Genomic DNA, 17,634 nt, shown 5'->3' on the forward strand with positions numbered 1-17,634 from the left:
TGGTAAGTCAAACTCGAGTTAGTGGGGTCTTGGCATGATTATCTTTGTCAAGACTCTACCAAAATGGATGACGTTACGGTGATCATCATATTTTATCAGACTTTGTCTCCGAAGCTGAGAAAGCCTGCGTTAGATACCTGTGCTAACAATGTGTCATCAGAGGACATTACTGTCTTTAAGGCTGGAAAGAGTTTCCTTAATTTGGAGCGATGGCCTTACTTTCTCAAGGAGTGAAGCTCATTTGACCTGTTTCCCTGCACTCTGTGTGTGGGTCTCTGATACTCCAGATGGATAGCTGTTTAGGATACTCTGCGGTCTTGCAACTCCATCCAATTTTCAAAAGGATCCCAATGCTTTCCCAGTATACTGCCTAGCTGCCTTGCAGTCCTAATTACATATAGTTACCTAGTGCATAATTGCTGATGTCTCCTCCTCCTGTGTTTCCTCGTCACCCAGGGCGATTGGTCACGTGCTGTCCTGACATCATAAAGCTAGAGCAGGATGTCATCTGACATGAGGGACAATCAGTTGCCTAGCAAGCACTAAGATACATTTATCATGGTATTGAACTGGGTTGCAGGGTAAACAGGGCGCCCAGCTGAAGACCTAGATGGTGAGATGAATGAAACTGGCGCATTATTTGAGACTTGTGCATCTGTTTGAAGGTGCAGTTAATCACAATGTTCTCGACTTCTCTATAGCTTAACTGATAAGGATGTACTAAGATGAAGATGTTAAGATGTTGTTTATAGTTTTTATTATTCCCACTAACAGTAGCGTAAACCTTCCTCCCTCAACTTATCAGATCACTCAATTGCTATTGGCGTATCATAACCTATAAGAATTGCACTGAGAAGGGGATGCCATCACTTGGCTGGCAATCACATCTTTTTATCTAGGTCCTGATGTAGGTGCTAGTGTTGTGTAGAGAGTGGTAGCAAATGAGGCATAGGATTGATGTAATGTAATGTGTATACTTGTAAAGCACACTGTTGCCAGCTGGCGTCCTGGCGCTGTATACCGCTGGGGAACCAGTCCTGGCTTTCCCTGTGGGATGGTCCCTGCTGGGAATCCCCAAGGTGGAGCCAGGCATCCCCGGCGTTGAGGGGGCCGTTGTGGAGATTAGGCAAGCTAATGCCCAGAGTTGCAGAGTGGGACCCCTGGTTAGAGTAGGCACCCACGTGAGAATTATCGAGTCCGCTGACCCTGGTCCATGACCCTGCCGCGTCGGGAATCAAACCCTGGTCCCGGGCCGACTTCTGCTTTTGGGTCTGCCGCCTCTAACCAGTGAGCCATTGAGAGATGTACCCCAGTCGGAACATGAAAACTGAGAAAACATGAAAACTGAGATTCTAATTTTTAGTAGGGTGTGGATTTTCACAATATCCATAGTACTGATTATCAAGCCTTAGAAAATCTGTTTTTTATTGCTGTGCATTCGTTTGAAAATATTCAAGTTCTAATGCACTAACAGTGGACTTTTCCATCTGCAGAATATACTGAATGACCAGAGATGGCAGTGCTGCGGAAGAGAATTTGTCTGCATTGCTGAGACCAAAAAAAAAAAGAAGCCATTTCTCAGCACTCTGCCTTCCTTCATCAATTTAAATGGTAAGTCAAACTTGAGTTAGTGGGGTCTTGGCATGATTATCTTTGTCAAGACTCTACCAAAATGGATGACGTTACGGTGATCATCATATTTTATCAGACTTTGTCTCCGAAGCTGAGAAAGCCTGCGTTAGATACCTGTGCTAACAATGTGTCATCAGAGGACATTACTGTCTTTAAGGCTGGAAAGAGTTTCCTTAATTTGGAGCCATCGCCTTACTTTCTCAAGGAGTGAAGCTCATTTGACCTGTTTCCCTGCACTCTGTGTGTGGGTCTCTGATACTCCAGATGGATAGCTGTTAAGGATACTCGGCGGTCTTGCAACTCCATCCAATTTTCAAAAGGAGCCCAATGCTTTCCCAGTATACTGCCTAGCTGCCTTGCAGTCCTAATTACATATAGTTACCTAGTGCATAATTGCTGATGTCTCCTCCTCCTGTGTTTCCTCGTCACCGAGGGCGATTGGTCACGTGCTGTCCTGACATAAAGCTAGAGCAGGATGTCATCTGACATGAGGGACAATCAGTTGCCTAGCAAGCACTAAGATACATTTATCATGGTATTGAACTGGGTTGCAGGGTAAACAGGGCGCCCAGCTGAAGACCTAGATGGTGAGATGAATGAAACTGGCGCATTATTTGAGACTTGTGCATCTGTTTGAAGGTGCAGTTAATCACAATGTTCTCGACTTCTCTATAGCTTAACTGATAAGGATGTACTAAGATGAAGATGTTAAGATGTTGTTTATAGTTTTTATTATTCCCACTAACAGTAGCGTAAACCTTCCTCCCTCAACTTATCAGATCACTCAATTGCTATTGGCGTATCATAACCTATAAGAATTGCACTGAGAAGGGGATGCCATCACTTGGCTGGCAATCACATCTTTTTATCTAGGTCTTGATGTAGGTGGTAGTGTTGTTTAGAGAGTGGTAGCAAATGAGGCATAGGATTGATGTAATGTAATGTGTATACTTGTAAAGCGCACTGTTGCCAGCCGGCGTCCTGGCGCTGTATACCGCTGGGGAACCAGTCCTGGCTTTCCCTGTGGGATGGTCCCTGCTGGGAATCCCCAAGGTGGAGCCAGGCATCCCCGGCGTTGAGGGGGCTGTTGTGGAGATTAGGCAAGCTAACGCCCAGAGTTGCAGAGTGGGACCCCTGGTTAGAGTAGGCACTGACGTGAGAATTATCGAGTCCGCTGACCCTGGTCCATGACCCTGCCGCGTCGGGAATCAAACCCTGGTCCCGGGCCGACTTCTGCTTTTCGGTCTGCCGCCTCTAACCAGTGAGCCATTGAGAGATGTACCCCAGTCGGAACATGAAAACTGAGAAAACATGAAAACTGAGATTCTAATTTTTAGTAGGGTGTGGATTTTCACAATATCCATAGTACTGATTATCAAGCCTTAGAAAATCTGTTTTTCATTGCTGTGCATTCGTTTGAAAATATTCAAGTTCTAATGCACTAACAGTGGACTTTTCCATCTGCAGAATATACTGAATGACCGGAGATGGCAGTGCTGCGGAAGAGAATTTGTCTGCATTGCTGAGACCAAAAAAAAAAAACAAGAAGCCATTTCTCAGCACTCTGCCTTCCTTCATCAATTTAAATGGTAAGTCAAACTCGAGTTAGTGGGGTCTTGGCATGATTATCTTTGTCAAGACTCTACCAAAATGGATGACGTTACGGTGATCATCATATTTTATCAGACTTTGTCTCCGAAGCTGAGAAAGCCTGCGTTAGATACCTGTGCTAACAATGTGTCATCAGAGGACATTACTGTCTTTAAGGCTGGAAAGAGTTTCCTTAATTTGGAGCGATGGCCTTACTTTCTCAAGGAGTGAAGCTCATTTGACCTGTTTCCCTGCACTCTATGTGTGGGTCTCTGATACTCCAGATGGATAGCTGTTTAGGATACTCTGCGGTCTTGCAACTCCATCCAATTTTCAAAAGGAGCCCAATGCTTTCCCAGTATACTGCCTAGCTGCCTTGCAGTCCTAATTACATATAGTTACCTAGTGCATAATTGCTGATTTCTCCTCCTCCTGTGTTTCCTCGTCACCCAGGGCGATTGGTCACGTGCTGTCCTGACATAAAGCTAGAGCAGGATGTCATCTGACATGAGGGACAATCAGTTGCCTAGCAAGCACTAAGATACATTTATCATGGTATTGAACTGGGTTGCAGGGTAAACAGGGCGCCCAGCTGAAGACCTAGATGGTGAGATGAATGAAACTGGCGCATTATTTGAGACTTGTGCATCTGTTTGAAGGTGCAGTTAATCACAATGTTCTCGACTTCTCTATAGCTTAACTGATAAGGATGTACTAAGATGAAGATGTTAAGATGTTGTTTATAGTTTTTATTATTCCCACTAACAGTAGCGTAAACCTTCCTCCCTCAACTTATCAGATCACTCAATTGCTATTGGCGTATCATAACCTATAAGAATTGCACTGAGAAGGGGATGCCATCACTTGGCTGGCAATCACATCTTTTTATCTAGGTCCTGATGTAGGTGCTAGTGTTGTGTAGAGAGTGGTAGCAAATGAGGCATAGGATTGATGTAATGTAATGTGTATACTTGTAAAGCGCACTGTTGCCTTCCGGCGTCCTGGCGCTGTATACCGCTGGGGAACCAGTCCTGGCTTTCCCTGTGGGATGGTCCCTGCTGGGAATCCCCAAGGTGGAGCCAGGCATCCCCGGCGTTGAGGGGGCCGTTGTGGAGATTAGGCAAGCTAATGCCCATAGTTGCAGAGTGGGACCCCTGGTTAGAGTAGGCACTGACGTGAGAATTATCAAGTCCGCTGACCCTGGTCCATGACCCTGCCGCGTCGGGAATTGAACCCTGGTCCTGGGCCGACTTCTGCTTTTGGGTCTGCCGCCTCTAACCAGTGAGCCATTGAGAGATGTACCCCAGGCTGAACATGAAAACTGAGAAAACATGAAAACTGAGATTCTAATTTTTAGTAGGGTGTGGATTTTCACAATATCCATAGTACTGATTATCAAGCCTTAGAAAATCTGTTTTTTATTGCTGTGCATTCGTTTGAAAATATTCAAGTTCTAATGCACTAACAGTGGACTTTTCCATCTGCAGAATATACTGAATGACCAGAGATGGCAGTGCTGCTGAAGAGAATTTGTCTGCATTGCTGAGACCAAAAAAAAAACCAAGAAGCCATTTCTCAGCACTCTGCCTTCCTTCATCAATTTAAATGGTAAGTCAAACTCGAGTTAGTGGGGTCTTGGCATGATTATCTTTGTCAAGACTCTACCAAAATGGATGACGTTACGGTGATCATCATATTTTATCAGACTTTGTCTCCGAAGCTGAGAAAGCCTGCGTTAGATACCTGTGCTAACAATGTGTCATCAGAGGACATTACTGTCTTTAAGGCTGGAAAGAGTTTCCTTAATTTGGAGCGATGGCCTTACTTTCTCAAGGAGTGAAGCTCATTTGACCTGTTTCCCTGCACTCTGTGTGTGGGTCTCTGATACTCCAGATGGATAGCTGTTTAGGATACTCTGCGGTCTTGCAACTCCATCCAATTTTCAAAAGGATCCCACTGCTTTCCCAGTATACTGCCTAGCTGCCTTGCAGTCCTAATTACATATAGTTACCTAGTGCATAATTGCTGATGTCTCCTCCTCCTGTGTTTCCTCGTCACCCAGGGCGATTGGTCACGTGCTGTCCTGACATCATAAAGCTAGAGCAGGATGTCATCTGACATGAGGGACAATCAGTTGCCTAGCAAGCACTAAGATACATTTATCATGGTATTGAACTGGGTTGCAGGGTAAACAGGGCGCCCAGCTGAAGACCTAGATGGTGAGATGAATGAAACTGGCGCATTATTTGAGACTTGTGCATCTGTTTGAAGGTGCAGTTAATCACAATGTTCTCGACTTCTCTATAGCTTAACTGATAAGGATGTACTAAGATGAAGATGTTAAGATGTTGTTTATAGTTTTTATTATTCCCACTAACAGTAGCGTAAACCTTCCTCCCTCAACTTATCAGATCACTCAATTGCTATTGGCGTATCATAACCTATAAGAATTGCACTGAGAAGGGGATGCCATCACTTGGCTGGCAATCACATCTTTTTATCTAGGTCCTGATGTAGGTGCTAGTGTTGTGTAGAGAGTGGTAGCAAATGAGGCATAGGATTGATGTAATGTAATGTGTATACTTGTAAAGCACACTGTTGCCAGCCGGCGTCCTGGCGCTGTATACCGCTGGGGAACCAGTCCTGGCTTTCCCTGTGGGATGGTCCCTGCTGGGAATCCCCAAGGTGGAGCCAGGCATCCCCGGCGTTGAGGGGGCCGTTGTGGAGATTAGGCAAGCTAATGCCCAGAGTTGCAGAGTGGGACCCCTGGTTAGAGTAGGCACCCACGTGAGAATTATCGAGTCCGCTGACCCTGGTCCATGACCCTGCCGCGTCGGGAATCAAACCCTGGTCCCGGGCCGACTTCTGCTTTTGGGTCTGCCGCCTCTAACCAGTGAGCCATTGAGAGATGTACCCCAGTCGGAACATGAAAACTGAGAAAACATGAAAACTGAGATTCTAATTTTTAGTAGGGTGTGGATTTTCACAATATCCATAGTACTGATTATCAAGCCTTAGAAAATCTGTTTTTTATTGCTGTGCATTCGTTTGAAAATATTCAAGTTCTAATGCACTAACAGTGGACTTTTCCATCTGCAGAATATACTGAATGACCAGAGATGGCAGTGCTGCGGAAGAGAATTTGTCTGCATTGCTGAGACCAAAAAAAAGAAAGAAGCCATTTCTCAGCACTCTGCCTTCCTTCATCAATTTAAATGGTAAGTCAAACTCGAGTTAGTGGGGTCTTGGCATGATTATCTTTGTCAAGACTCTACCAAAATGGATGACGTTACGGTGATCATCATATTTTATCAGACTTTGTCTCCGAAGCTGAGAAAGCCTGCGTTAGATACCTGTGCTAACAATGTGTCATCAGAGGACATTACTGTCTTTAAGGCTGGAAAGAGTTTCCTTAATTTGGAGCCATCGCCTTACTTTCTCAAGGAGTGAAGCTCATTTGACCTGTTTCCCTGCACTCTATGTGTGGGTCTCTGATACTCCAGATGGATAGCTGTTTAGGATACTCTGCGGTCTTGCAACTCCATCCAATTTTCAAAAGGAGCCCAATGCTTTCCCAGTATACTGCCTAGCTGCCTTGCAGTCCTAATTACATATAGTTACCTAGTGCATAATTGCTGATGTCTCCTCCTCCTGTGTTTCCTCGTCACCCAGGGCGATTGGTCACGTGCTGTCCTGACATAAAGCTAGAGCAGGATGTCATCTGACATGAGGGACAATCAGTTGCCTAGCAAGCACTAAGATACATTTATCATGGTATTGAACTGGGTTGCAGGGTAAACAGGGCGCCCAGCTGAAGACCTAGATGGTGAGATGAATGAAACTGGCGCATTATTTGAGACTTGTGCATCTGTTTGAAGGTGCAGTTAATCACAATGTTCTCGACTTCTCTATAGCTTAACTGATAAGGATGTACTAAGATGAAGATGTTAAGATGTTGTTTATAGTTTTTATTATTCCCACTAACAGTAGCGTAAACCTTCCTCCCTCAACTTATCAGATCACTCAATTGCTATTGGCGTATCATAACCTATAAGAATTGCACTGAGAAGGGGATGCCATCACTTGGCTGGCAATCACATCTTTTTATCTAGGTCCTGATGTAGGTGCTAGTGTTGTGTAGAGAGTGGTAGCAAATGAGGCATAGGATTGATGTAATGTAATGTGTATACTTGTAAAGCGCACTGTTGCCTTCCGGCGTCCTGGCGCTGTATACCGCTGGGGAACCAGTCCTGGCTTTCCCTGTGGGATGGTCCCTGCTGGGAATCCCCAAGGTGGAGCCAGGCATCCCCGGCGTTGAGGGGGCCGTTGTGGAGATTAGGCAAGCTAATGCCCATAGTTGCAGAGTGGGACCCCTGGTTAGAGTAGGCACTGACGTGAGAATTATCAAGTCCGCTGACCCTGGTCCATGACCCTGCCGCGTCGGGAATTGAACCCTGGTCCTGGGCCGACTTCTGCTTTTGGGTCTGCCGCCTCTAACCAGTGAGCCATTGAGAGATGTACCTCAGGCTGAACATGAAAACTGAGAAAACATGAAAACTGAGATTCTAATTTTTAGTAGGGTGTGGATTTTCACAATATCCATAGTACTGATTATCAAGCCTTAGAAAATCTGTTTTTTATTGCTGTGCATTCGTTTGAAAATATTCAAGTTCTAATGCACTAACAGTGGACTTTTCCATCTGCAGAATATACTGAATGACCAGAGATGGCAGTGCTGCTGAAGAGAATTTGTCTGCATTGCTGAGACCAAAAAAAAAACCAAGAAGCCATTTCTCAGCACTCTGCCTTCCTTCATCAATTTAAATGGTAAGTCAAACTCGAGTTAGTGGGGTCTTGGCATGATTATCTTTGTCAAGACTCTACCAAAATGGATGACGTTACGGTGATCATCATATTTTATCAGACTTTGTCTCCGAAGCTGAGAAAGCCTGCGTTAGATACCTGTGCTAACAATGTGTCATCAGAGGACATTACTGTCTTTAAGGCTGGAAAGAGTTTCCTTAATTTGGAGCCATGGCCTTACTTTCTCAAGGAGTGAAGCTCATTTGACCTGTTTCCCTGCACTCTGTGTGTGGGTCTCTGATACTCCAGATGGATAGCTGTTTAGGATACTCTGCGGTCTTGCAACTCCATCCAATTTTCAAAAGGATCCCACTGCTTTCCCAGTATACTGCCTAGCTGCCTTGCAGTCCTAATTACATATAGTTACCTAGTGCATAATTGCTGATGTCTCCTCCTCCTGTGTTTCCTCGTCACCCAGGGCGATTGGTCACGTGCTGTCCTGACATCATAAAGCTAGAGCAGGATGTCATCTGACATGAGGGACAATCAGTTGCCTAGCAAGCACTAAGATACATTTATCATGGTATTGAACTGGGTTGCAGGGTAAACAGGGCGCCCAGCTGAAGACCTAGATGGTGAGATGAATGAAACTGGCGCATTATTTGAGACTTGTGCATCTGTTTGAAGGTGCAGTTAATCACAATGTTCTCGACTTCTCTATAGCTTAACTGATAAGGATGTACTAAGATGAAGATGTTAAGATGTTGTTTATAGTTTTTATTATTCCCACTAACAGTAGCGTAAACCTTCCTCCCTCAACTTATCAGATCACTCAATTGCTATTGGCGTATCATAACCTATAAGAATTGCACTGAGAAGGGGATGCCATCACTTGGCTGGCAATCACATCTTTTTATCTAGGTCCTGATGTAGGTGCTAGTGTTGTGTAGAGAGTGGTAGCAAATGAGGCATAGGATTGATGTAATGTAATGTGTATACTTGTAAAGCACACTGTTGCCAGCCGGCGTCCTGGCGCTGTATACCGCTGGGGAACCAGTCCTGGCTTTCCCTGTGGGATGGTCCCTGCTGGGAATCCCCAAGGTGGAGCCAGGCATCCCCGGCGTTGAGGGGGCCGTTGTGGAGATTAGGCAAGCTAATGCCCAGAGTTGCAGAGTGGGACCCCTGGTTAGAGTAGGCACCCACGTGAGAATTATCGAGTCCGCTGACCCTGGTCCATGACCCTGCCGCGTCGGGAATCAAACCCTGGTCCCGGGCCGACTTCTGCTTTTGGGTCTGCCGCCTCTAACCAGTGAGCCATTGAGAGATGTACCCCAGTCGGAACATGAAAACTGAGAAAACATGAAAACTGAGATTCTAATTTTTAGTAGGGTGTGGATTTTCACAATATCCATAGTACTGATTATCAAGCCTTAGAAAATCTGTTTTTTATTGCTGTGCATTCGTTTGAAAATATTCAAGTTCTAATGCACTAACAGTGGACTTTTCCATCTGCAGAATATACTGAATGACCAGAGATGGCAGTGCTGCGGAAGAGAATTTGTCTGCATTGCTGAGACCAAAAAAAAAACCAAGAAGCCATTCCTCAGCACTCTGCCTTCCTTCATCAATTTAAATGGTAAGTCAAACTCGAGTTAGTGGGGTCTTGGCATGATTATCTTTGTCAAGACTCTACCAAAATGGATGACGTTACGGTGATCATCATATTTTATCAGACTTTGTCTCCGAAGCTGAGAAAGCCTGCGTTAGATACCTGTGCTAACAATGTGTCATCAGAGGACATTACTGTCTTTAAGGCTGGAAAGAGTTTCCTTAATTTGGAGCCATCGCCTTACTTTCTCAAGGAGTGAAGCTCATTTGACCTGTTTCCCTGCACTCTGTGTGTGGGTCTCTGATACTCCAGATGGATAGCTGTTAAGGATACTCGGCGGTCTTGCAACTCCATCCAATTTTCAAAAGGAGCCCAATGCTTTCCCAGTATACTGCCTAGCTGCCTTGCAGTCCTAATTACATATAGTTACCTAGTGCATAATTGCTGATGTCTCCTCCTCCTGTGTTTCCTCGTCACCGAGGGCGATTGGTCACGTGCTGTCCTGACATAAAGCTAGAGCAGGATGTCATCTGACATGAGGGACAATCAGTTGCCTAGCAAGCACTAAGATACATTTATCATGGTATTGAACTGGGTTGCAGGGTAAACAGGGCGCCCAGCTGAAGACCTAGATGGTGAGATGAATGAAACTGGCGCATTATTTGAGACTTGTGCATCTGTTTGAAGGTGCAGTTAATCACAATGTTCTCGACTTCTCTATAGCTTAACTGATAAGGATGTACTAAGATGAAGATGTTAAGATGTTGTTTATAGTTTTTATTATTCCCACTAACAGTAGCGTAAACCTTCCTCCCTCAACTTATCAGATCACTCAATTGCTATTGGCGTATCATAACCTATAAGAATTGCACTGAGAAGGGGATGCCATCACTTGGCTGGCAATCGCATCTTTTTATCTAGGTCTTGATGTAGGTGGTAGTGTTGTTTAGAGAGTGGTAGCAAATGAGGCATAGGATTGATGTAATGTAATGTGTATACTTGTAAAGCGCACTGTTGCCAGCCGGCGTCCTGGCGCTGTATACCGCTGGGGAACCAGTCCTGGCTTTCCCTGTGGGATGGTCCCTGCTGGGAATCCCCAAGGTGGAGCCAGGCATCCCCGGCGTTGAGGGGGCTGTTGTGGAGATTAGGCAAGCTAACGCCCAGAGTTGCAGAGTGGGACCCCTGGTTAGAGTAGGCACTGACGTGAGAATTATCGAGTCCGCTGACCCTGGTCCATGACCCTGCCGCGTCGGGAATCAAACCCTGGTCCCGGGCCGACTTCTGCTTTTCGGTCTGCCGCCTCTAACCAGTGAGCCATTGAGAGATGTACCCCAGTCGGAACATGAAAACTGAGAAAACATGAAAACTGAGATTCTAATTTTTAGTAGGGTGTGGATTTTCACAATATCCATAGTACTGATTATCAAGCCTTAGAAAATCTGTTTTTCATTGCTGTGCATTCGTTTGAAAATATTCAAGTTCTAATGCACTAACAGTGGACTTTTCCATCTGCAGAATATACTGAATGACCGGAGATGGCAGTGCTGCGGAAGAGAATTTGTCTGCATTGCTGAGACCAAAAAAAAAAAACAAGAAGCCATTTCTCAGCACTCTGCCTTCCTTCATCAATTTAAATGGTAAGTCAAACTCGAGTTAGTGGGGTCTTGGCATGATTATCTTTGTCAAGACTCTACCAAAATGGATGACGTTACGGTGATCATCATATTTTATCAGACTTTGTCTCCGAAGCTGAGAAAGCCTGCGTTAGATACCTGTGCTAACAATGTGTCATCAGAGGACATTACTGTCTTTAAGGCTGGAAAGAGTTTCCTTAATTTGGAGCGATGGCCTTACTTTCTCAAGGAGTGAAGCTCATTTGACCTGTTTCCCTGCACTCTATGTGTGGGTCTCTGATACTCCAGATGGATAGCTGTTTAGGATACTCTGCGGTCTTGCAACTCCATCCAATTTTCAAAAGGAGCCCAATGCTTTCCCAGTATACTGCCTAGCTGCCTTGCAGTCCTAATTACATATAGTTACCTAGTGCATAATTGCTGATTTCTCCTCCTCCTGTGTTTCCTCGTCACCCAGGGCGATTGGTCACGTGCTGTCCTGACATAAAGCTAGAGCAGGATGTCATCTGACATGAGGGACAATCAGTTGCCTAGCAAGCACTAAGATACATTTATCATGGTATTGAACTGGGTTGCAGGGTAAACAGGGCGCCCAGCTGAAGACCTAGATGGTGAGATGAATGAAACTGGCGCATTATTTGAGACTTGTGCATCTGTTTGAAGGTGCAGTTAATCACAATGTTCTCGACTTCTCTATAGCTTAACTGATAAGGATGTACTAAGATGAAGATGTTAAGATGTTGTTTATAGTTTTTATTATTCCCACTAACAGTAGCGTAAACCTTCCTCCCTCAACTTATCAGATCACTCAATTGCTATTGGCGTATCATAACCTATAAGAATTGCACTGAGAAGGGGATGCCATCACTTGGCTGGCAATCACATCTTTTTATCTAGGTCCTGATGTAGGTGCTAGTGTTGTGTAGAGAGTGGTAGCAAATGAGGCATAGGATTGATGTAATGTAATGTGTATACTTGTAAAGCGCACTGTTGCCTTCCGGCGTCCTGGCGCTGTATACCACTGGGGAACCAGTCCTGGCTTTCCCTGTGGGATGGTCCCTGCTGGGAATCCCCAAGGTGGAGCCAGGCATCCCCGGCGTTGAGGGGGCCGTTGTGGAGATTAGGCAAGCTAATGCCCATAGTTGCAGAGTGGGACCCCTGGTTAGAGTAGGCACTGACGTGAGAATTATCAAGTCCGCTGACCCTGGTCCATGACCCTGCCGCGTCGGGAATTGAACCCTGGTCCTGGGCCAAATTCTGCTTTTGGGTCTGCCGCCTCTAACCAGTGAGCCATTGAGAGATGTACCCCAGTCGGAACATGAAAACTGAGAAAACATGAAAACTGAGATTCTAATTTTTAGTAGGGTGTGGATTTTCACAATATCCATAGTACTGATTATCAAGCCTTAGAAAATCTGTTTTTTATTGCTGTGCATTCGTTTGAAAATATTCAAGTTCTAATGCACTAACAGTGGACTTTTCCATCTGCAGAATATACTGAATGACCAGAGATGGCAGTGCTGCGGAAGAGAATTTGTCTGCATTGCTGAGACCAAAAAAAAAAACAAGAAGCCATTTCTCAGCACTCTGCCTTCCTTCATCAATTTAAATAGTAAGTCAAACTCGAGTTAGTGGGGTCTTGGCATGATTATCTTTGTCAAGACTCTACCAAAATGGATGACGTTCCGGTGATCATCATATTTTATCAGACTTTGTCTCCGAAGCTGAGAAAGCCTGCGTTAGATACCTGTGCTAACAATGTGTCATCAGAGGACATTACTGTCTTTAAGGCTGGAAAGAGTTTCCTTAATTTGGAGCGATGGCCTTACTTTCTCAAGGAGTGAAGCTCATTTGACCTGTTTCCCTGCACTCTGTGTTTGGGTCTCTGATACTCCAGATGGATAGCTGTTTAGGATACTCTGCGGTCTTGCAACTCCATCCAATTTTCAAAAGGATCCCAATGCTTTCCCAGTATACTGCCTAGCTGCCTTGCAGTCCTAATTACATATAGTTACCTAGTGCATAATTGCTGATGTCTCCTCCTCCTGTGTTTCCTCGTCACCCAGGGCGATTGGTCACGTGCTGTCCTGACATCATAAAGCTAGAGCAGGATGTCATCTGACATGAGGGACAATCAGTTGCCTAGCAAGCACTAAGATACATTTATCATGGTATTGAACTGGGTTGCAGGGTAAACAGGGCGCCCAGCTGAAGACCTAGATGGTGAGATGAATGAAACTGGCGCATTATTTGAGACTTGTGCATCTGTTTGAAGGTGCAGTTAATCACAATGTTCTCGACTTCTCTATAGCTTAACTGATAAGGATGTACTAAGATGAAGATGTTAAGATGTTGTTTATAGTTTTTATTATTCCCACTAACAGTAGCGTAAACCTTCCTCCCTCAACTTATCAGATCACTCAATTGCTATTGGCGTATCATAACCTATAAGAATTGCACTGAGAAGGGGATGCCATCACTTGGCTGGCAATCACATCTTTTTATCTAGGTCCTGATGTAGGTGCTAGTGTTGTGTAGAGAGTGGTAGCAAATGAGGCATAGGATTGATGTAATGTAATGTGTATACTTGTAAAGCACACTGTTGCCAGCTGGCGTCCTGGCGCTGTATACCGCTGGGGAACCAGTCCTGGCTTTCCCTGTGGGATGGTCCCTGCTGGGAATCCCCAAGGTGGAGCCAGGCATCCCCGGCGTTGAGGGGGCCGTTGTGGAGATTAGGCAAGCTAATGCCCAGAGTTGCAGAGTGGGACCCCTGGTTAGAGTAGGCACCCACGTGAGAATTATCGAGTCCGCTGACCCTGGTCCATGACCCTGCCGCGTCGGGAATCAAACCCTGGTCCCGGGCCGACTTCTGCTTTTGGGTCTGCCGCCTCTAACCAGTGAGCCATTGAGAGATGTACCCCAGTCGGAACATGAAAACTGAGAAAACATGAAAACTGAGATTCTAATTTTTAGTAGGGTGTGGATTTTCACAATATCCATAGTACTGATTATCAAGCCTTAGAAAATCTGTTTTTTATTGCTGTGCATTCGTTTGAAAATATTCAAGTTCTAATGCACTAACAGTGGACTTTTCCATCTGCAGAATATACTGAATGACCAGAGATGGCAGTGCTGCGGAAGAGAATTTGTCTGCATTGCTGAGACCAAAAAAAAAACCAAGAAGCCATTTCTCAGCACTCTGCCTTCCTTCATCAATTTAAATGGTAAGTCAAACTCGAGTTAGTGGGGTCTTGGCATGATTATCTTTGTCAAGACTCTACCAAAATGGATGACGTTACGGTGATCATCATATTTTATCAGACTTTGTCTCCGAAGCTGAGAAAGCCTGCGTTAGATACCTGTGCTAACAATGTGTCATCAGAGGACATTACTGTCTTTAAGGCTGGAAAGAGTTTCCTTAATTTGGAGCGATGGCCTTACTTTCTCAAGGAGTGAAGCTCATTTGACCTTTTTCCCTGCACTCTGTGTGTGGGTCTCTGATACTCCAGATGGATAGCTGTTTAGGATACTCTGCGGTCTTGCAACTCCATCCAATTTTCAAAAGGATCCCAATGCTTTCCCAGTATACTGCCTAGCTGCCTTGCAGTCCTAATTACATATAGTTACCTAGTGCATAATTGCTGATGTCTCCTCCTCCTGTGTTTCCTCGTCACCCAGGGCGATTGGTCACGTGCTGTCCTGACATCATAAAGCTAGAGCAGGATGTCATCTGACATGAGGGACAATCAGTTGCCTAGCAAGCACTAAGATACATTTATCATGGTATTGAACTGGGTTGCAGGGTAAACAGGGCGCCCAGCTGAAGACCTAGATGGTGAGATGAATGAAACTGGCGCATTATTTGAGACTTGTGCATCTGTTTGAAGGTGCAGTTAATCACAATGTTCTCGACTTCTCTATAGCTTAACTGATAAGGATGTACTAAGATGAAGATGTTAAGATGTTGTTTATAGTTTTTATTATTCCCACTAACAGTAGCGTAAACCTTCCTCCCTCAACTTATCAGATCACTCAATTGCTATTGGCGTATCATAACCTATAAGAATTGCACTGAGAAGGGGATGCCATCACTTGGCTGGCAATCACATCTTTTTATCTAGGTCCTGATGTAGGTGCTAGTGTTGTGTAGAGAGTGGTAGCAAATGAGGCATAGGATTGATGTAATGTAATGTGTATACTTGTAAAGCACACTGTTGCCAGCTGGCGTCCTGGCGCTGTATACCGCTGGGGAACCAGTCCTGGCTTTCCCTGTGGGATGGTCCCTGCTGGGAATCCCCAAGGTGGAGCCAGGCATCCCCGGCGTTGAGGGGGCCGTTGTGGAGATTAGGCAAGCTAATGCCCAGAGTTGCAGAGTGGGACCCCTGGTTAGAGTAGGCACCCACGTGAGAATTATCGAGTCCGCTGACCCTGGTCCATGACCCTGCCGCGTCGGGAATCAAACCCTGGTCCCGGGCCGACTTCTGCTTTTCGGTCTGCCGCCTCTAACCAGTGAGCCATTGAGAGATGTACCCCAGTCGGAACATGAAAACTGAGAAAACATGAAAACTGAGATTCTAATTTTTAGTAGGGTGTGGATTTTCACAATATCCATAGTACTGATTATCAAGCCTTAGAAAATCTGTTTTTCATTGCTGTGCATTCGTTTGAAAATATTCAAGTTCTAATGCACTAACAGTGGACTTTTCCATCTGCAGAATATACTGAATGACCGGAGATGGCAGTGCTGCGGAAGAGAATTTGTCTGCATTGCTGAGACCAAAAAAAAAAAACAAGAAGCCATTTCTCAGCACTCTGCCTTCCTTCATCAATTTAAATGGTAAGTCAAACTCGAGTTAGTGGGGTCTTGGCATGATTATCTTTGTCAAGACTCTACCAAAATGGATGACGTTACGGTGATCATCATATTTTATCAGACTTTGTCTCCGAAGCTGAGAAAGCCTGCGTTAGATACCTGTGCTAACAATGTGTCATCAGAGGACATTACTGTCTTTAAGGCTGGAAAGAGTTTCCTTAATTTGGAGCGATGGCCTTACTTTCTCAAGGAGTGAAGCTCATTTGACCTGTTTCCCTGCACTCTATGTGTGGGTCTCTGATACTCCAGATGGATAGCTGTTTAGGATACTCTGCGGTCTTGCAACTCCATCCAATTTTCAAAAGGAGCCCAATGCTTTCCCAGTATACTGCCTAGCTGCCTTGCAGTCCTAATTACATATAGTTACCTAGTGCATAATTGCTGATTTCTCCTCCTCCTGTGTTTCCTCGTCACCCAGGGCGATTGGTCACGTGCTGTCCTGACATAAAGCTAGAGCAGGATGTCATCTGACATGAGGGACAATCAGTTGCCTAGCAAGCACTAAGATACATTTATCATGGTATTGAACTGGGTTGCAGGGTAAACAGGGCGCCCAGCTGAAGACCTAGATGGTGAGATGAATGAAACTGGCGCATTATTTGAGACTTGTGCATCTGTTTGAAGGTGCAGTTAATCACAATGTTCTCGACTTCTCTATAGCTTAACTGATAAGGATGTACTAAGATGAAGATGTTAAGATGTTGTTTATAGTTTTTATTATTCCCACTAACAGTAGCGTAAACCTTCCTCCCTCAACTTATCAGATCACTCAATTGCTATTGGCGTATCATAACCTATAAGAATTGCACTGAGAAGGGGATGCCATCACTTGGCTGGCAATCACATCTTTTTATCTAGGTCCTGATGTAGGTGCTAGTGTTGTGTAGAGAGTGGTAGCAAATGAGGCATAGGATTGATGTAATGTAATGTGTATACTTGTAAAGCGCACTGTTGCCTTCCGGCGTCCTGGCGCTGTATACCGCTGGGGAACCAGTCCTGGCTTTCCCTGTGGGATGGTCCCTGCTGGGAATCCCCAAGGTGGAGCCAGGCATCCCCGGCGTTGAGGGGGCCGTTGTGGAGATTAGGCAAGCTAATGCCCATAGTTGCAGAGTGGGACCCCTGGTTAGAGTAGGCACTGACGTGAGAATTATCAAGTCCGCTGACCCTGGTCCATGACCCTGCCGCGTCGGGAATTGAACCCTGGTCCTGGGCCGACTTCTGCTTTTGGGTCTGCCGCCTCTAACCAGTGAGCCATTGAGAGATGTACCCCAGGCTGAACATGAAAACTGAGAAAACATGAAAACTGAGATTCTAATTTTTAGTAGGGTGTGGATTTTCACAATATCCATAGTACTGATTATCAAGCCTTAGAAAATCTGTTTTTTATTGCTGTGCATTCGTTTGAAAATATTCAAGTTCTAATGCACTAACAGTGGACTTTTCCATCTGCAGAATATACTGAATGACCAGAGATGGCAGTGCTGCTGAAGAGA

This window comes from Lissotriton helveticus, chromosome 7 (assembly GCF_964261635.1).
Source record: "Lissotriton helveticus chromosome 7, aLisHel1.1, whole genome shotgun sequence".
Classification (NCBI taxonomy): domain Eukaryota; kingdom Metazoa; phylum Chordata; class Amphibia; order Caudata; family Salamandridae; genus Lissotriton; species Lissotriton helveticus.